The 4,288-nt window shown below is 47.3% G+C and overlaps 1 long non-coding RNA gene across 1 annotated transcript in view; it reads right to left on the minus strand.

Moving 5' to 3' along the window:
* The window catches only part of LOC105531672, a 25,488-nt gene extending 21,200 nt beyond the window's left edge, over positions 1–4,288 (minus strand). The window contains exon 1 of the long non-coding RNA XR_001004843.1: positions 4,158–4,288. This is a non-coding gene — a long non-coding RNA (uncharacterized LOC105531672). The remainder of the gene's footprint in view (positions 1–4,157) is intronic.

Genomic DNA, 4,288 nt, shown 5'->3' on the forward strand with positions numbered 1-4,288 from the left:
GATGGGGACTTGGAGAACTTTTAGATCTAGCCCCAGGATTGTATATGCACCAATCAGCACTCTGTATCTAACTCAGGGTTTGTAAATATACCAATCAGCACTCTGTGTCTAGCTTAGGGTTTGTGAATACATCAATTTGTACTCTGTATCTAGCTAACCTAGTGGAGACTTGGAGGACTAGCACTCTGTGACTCTGTCTAGCTCAAGGATTGTAAATGCACCAATCAGGACTCTGTGTCTAGCTCAAAGTTTGTGAATACACCAGTTGGTACTCTGTATCTAGCTAACCTAGTGGAGAACTGGAGGACTAGCACTCTGTGACTCTGTCTTTAGCTCAAGGATTGTAAATGCACCAATCAGCACTCTGTGTCTAGCTCAGGGTTTGTAAATACACCAATCAGCACTCTGTGTCTTGCTCAGGGTTTGTAAATACACCAATCAGCACTCTGTGTCTAGCTCAGGGTTTGTAAATACACCAATCAGCACTCTGTATCTAGCTCAAGGTTTGTAAATACATCAATTGGTACTCTGTAGCTAGCTAACGCTGCATCTAGCTAACTAGCACTCTGTTACTCTGTGTTTAGCTCAAGGATTGTAAACGCACCAATCAGCACTCTGCCAAAATGGACCAATCGGCTCTCTGTAAAATAGACCAATCAGCTCTCTGTAAAATGGACCAATCAGCACTCTGTGAAATGGACCAATCAGCAGGATGTGGGTGGGGCCAGATAAGGGAATAAAAGCAGGCTGCCAGAGCCAGCCAGCAGCAACCCCCTTGGGTGCCCTTCCACAGTGTGGAAGCTTTATATTTTTGCTCTTTGAAATAAAGCTTGCTGCTGCTTACTCTGGGTCCACGCTGCCTTTATGAGCTGTAACACTCACTGTAAAGGTCTGCAGCCTCATTCCTGAAGCCGGTGAGACCACAAACCCATCGGGAAGAACGAACAACTCCAGACACGCTACCTTTAAGAGCTGTAACACTCACCACAGAGGTCTGCAGCTTCACTCCTGACAGCAAGACCATGAACCCACCAGAAGGAAGCAGGTCCAGACACATCTGAACATCTGAAGGGACAAACTCTGGACACACCATCTTTAAGAACTGTAACACTCACCATGAGGGTTCGTGGCTTCATTCTTTAAGTCAGTGAGACCAAGAACCCACCAATTCCAGACACAATATTGTGCCACTGCACTCCCGCCTGGCAACAGAGCAAGACTCCATTTCAGAAAAAAGAAAAAAATCCTCTAAAATCTCTTATTACCAGACTGTAGGGAGGACAGCCAATATTTCTGGCTTTTGAATTCTACCACAGGTAACTTTCCACATGAAATTTGTAAGTTTTAACTAAGGTTATAATTTAACCATGGATGCATAAGGTGCTTCAAAGAGATGGCGAGCAGTGTTTTCTTTTACAAGATTTAGAATCTCTCTAAGGGTAGTTCAGAGAAAGGAAAATTCAAGACAGTCAAGACAGGAAATCAGAAACCAGCCATGGGGGGTAAAATCTCAATAAATGGCAAAGTTACACAAGTAACAAATCAGAAAGGCATCATTCCCGAAGCCAAGAATTGAACACGGGTCAATAATGTCAAAAGATAAAGCCTTAGTTAACTGAGCTACACAGCACTGAGCAGTTTCTACTGCTTTTACCAGAAGTCTACAGCAGCCAATTTCAAACTTGCAAAGGCTTTTAACTGCTCAAGTGAATTTTTAAGGCTATGACATGAACCCTAAATTTCCTGTCCTCTGACTGGTGGAGACCAAGAGAATGTATCCCCACATGGTCACGAGGTTAAGGTCTTAAGGACACAAAACAAGACAGAGAAATTTCATCTGGTATTGGTTTCAGGGACCTGCGGCAAAGTTTGGAACTGACCAGCCTGCAGGGCTGGCTTGAAAAGTGGGCTTATAGAAGTCCTAAACCCACGTACCCTTCTCTCCGTTACAGAAAGATAAATTCCTAGCACAAAGTGCACCAAATTTGCTACAGCCTAAAAACAGTCTCACAAATACCTTTTTTCTATTAAACCCTAGCAGAGAAGACAAACAGTGGTATCTACCATTTATACACACACACACACACAGCAGAAACTTGGGTGGTAAGAATTTCTTACCCTTTCTGTCAGCATAGTAGGTTTCCAGGTTCCCTTTCTCTGCAGCTTCCAGAACCGATGATCCTGCTCACTGTGCCACAGCTGTGGGGGTCAAGCCACTTTATAAAAGAAGATCACCCTTTTCTGTTTTACGGAACCATACACTAAAGATTCTCAATTTTGCAAGATGCTGCCCAATAGGCTGCATGGGGAGCCGAATTCACATTTTCCATCCCAATAGAAGCAAAATACACATAACAAAACAAACACGAGTCACCTCGTTCAGCACCCAACATTGACTTGGCAAGGCTCAAATTTTTCCTGTTGGTCTCTGCCATCTTTGATCTACTCACAGTGCGGAGGGGTGACCTCGGATCATGAATTCAATGGGTAGTCTCTGAGCAGTCACCTTGAATCAGGCCTGTTAAACTTCTTTCAGGTCTCACTGAATGTGACCAGATAAATAAGGTGTGTTCTCCAAGTTAGGCCTGCTGGACTTCCGTCAGCAATTCCTTCAGAGATCCCCTCCATATATACACACACACACACAGAAAGATGAGTCATACAAGGCCTTCCAAATTAAGATCCCTAACCAAGAACTCCAAGAGTATCCCTTCCAAATTATCCTCCTATTCTCCATCTGACAAATCTCCCTGAAATCTTCCTGATTGAGAAGTCTCCCGAACCAAAACTCTTCCTACTTAGTTAGGGAGAGCCAACTGAGATGCCCCAGGAGCCAAACTGAGACAGACACCCCATGGTGGAGCTACAGACACCCCACCATGCGGCTACAGAATCAGTCTGGAGAAGGAAGGAGGCATTGGCAGCATCTAGGATACTCAGCAACCTGAGACCCCATGATGGGGCTATAACTACAGACACTCCATGACCTGGCTACAGCGCCCACCATGGAGCTACAGACATCCTGTGATAGCGCTACAGTTATGGGATGTCTCCCCAAGACTATTTCTCCATTGCAATTAAGTTCATGCACATTGGGCTAGCAGCGCCCCACTGGCAGAGACACTGCCAGAGTCAGCCCCTAGTCCAAGAGAACTATGTGGCCGCTTAGGCTGGCCTCTGGATCTGTCACCAGAGGGGGAGCTATCATGGACAGGTAGCCACAAGGGCTATCCCAGACGAACCCTCAACTTTGTAACCATACAATGGGTTCATTTTGCCCACTGCCTAGACAGAGCCGATTTATCAAGACAGGGGAACTGCAATAAAGAGTAATTCACGCAGAGCCCACTATGAGACTGGAGTTTCAACATTACTCAAATCAGTCTCCCTGAGCATTTGGGGATCGGAGTTTTTAAGGATAATTTGGTGGGTGGGGGAAGGCCAGTAAGTCCAGAGTGTTGACTGGTTGGGTCGGAGATGAACTCATAGGGAATTGAAGCTGTTCTCTTGCACTGAGTTGGTCCCTGGGTGGGGGCCACAAGGTCAGATAAGTCAGTTTATCCACCTGGGTGGTGCCAGGATCCATCAAGGGTGGGGTCAGCAAAATACCTCAAGCACTGATGTTAAGAGCAGTTTAAGGAGGATCATAATCTTGTGGCCTCCAGCTGCATGTCTCCTAAACCGTAATTTCTAGTCTTATGGCTAATTTACTAGTCCTACAAGGGCAGTCCAGTTTTCAGACAAGAAGGAGATTTGTTTTGGGAAAGGACTGTTATCCTCTTTGTTTTAAACTATAAACTAAGTTCCTCCCCAAATTAGTTCACAGAAGCTCAGGAATGAACAAGGAGAGAAGCAAGACGGAGTTGGTTAGGTCAGACCTCCTTCACCGTCTGAGCTGTAATTCTGCAATGGCGGTAACCACCGGGAGCCCCCAGCCCCTGCAGAGACACGCGGAGCCCCGCCCCACCCCGCACTCTACTAAGAGAATGGGGCGGGCGCCCCCGCCTCTTAACACAAGCGAACACCTGACAGGATTCTAACAGGAACCCGGCCGGGTTTCTCTGCGGGGCGGGACTGGGACGACCGGAAGATGGCGGCGGGGTCCGAGGGTCACTCTCCAAGGCGCCCTTGACGGCTCTGGCTGCCGGGCCACCTACCTTGCTAGCAGGCGGACTCCGCGCGTTGCATGCAAGGGCGGGAGGGGGCAGTGACGAGCACTTGGCGACGCCAATAAGCACCCGAGAGTCCAGGTCGCGCCCAATCAGGGCCCAGGCGGCGGAGACAGGGT

The sequence above is a fragment of the Mandrillus leucophaeus genome, unplaced genomic scaffold (assembly GCF_000951045.1).
Source record: "Mandrillus leucophaeus isolate KB7577 unplaced genomic scaffold, Mleu.le_1.0 Scaffold9, whole genome shotgun sequence".
Taxonomy (NCBI): Eukaryota; Metazoa; Chordata; class Mammalia; order Primates; family Cercopithecidae; genus Mandrillus; species Mandrillus leucophaeus.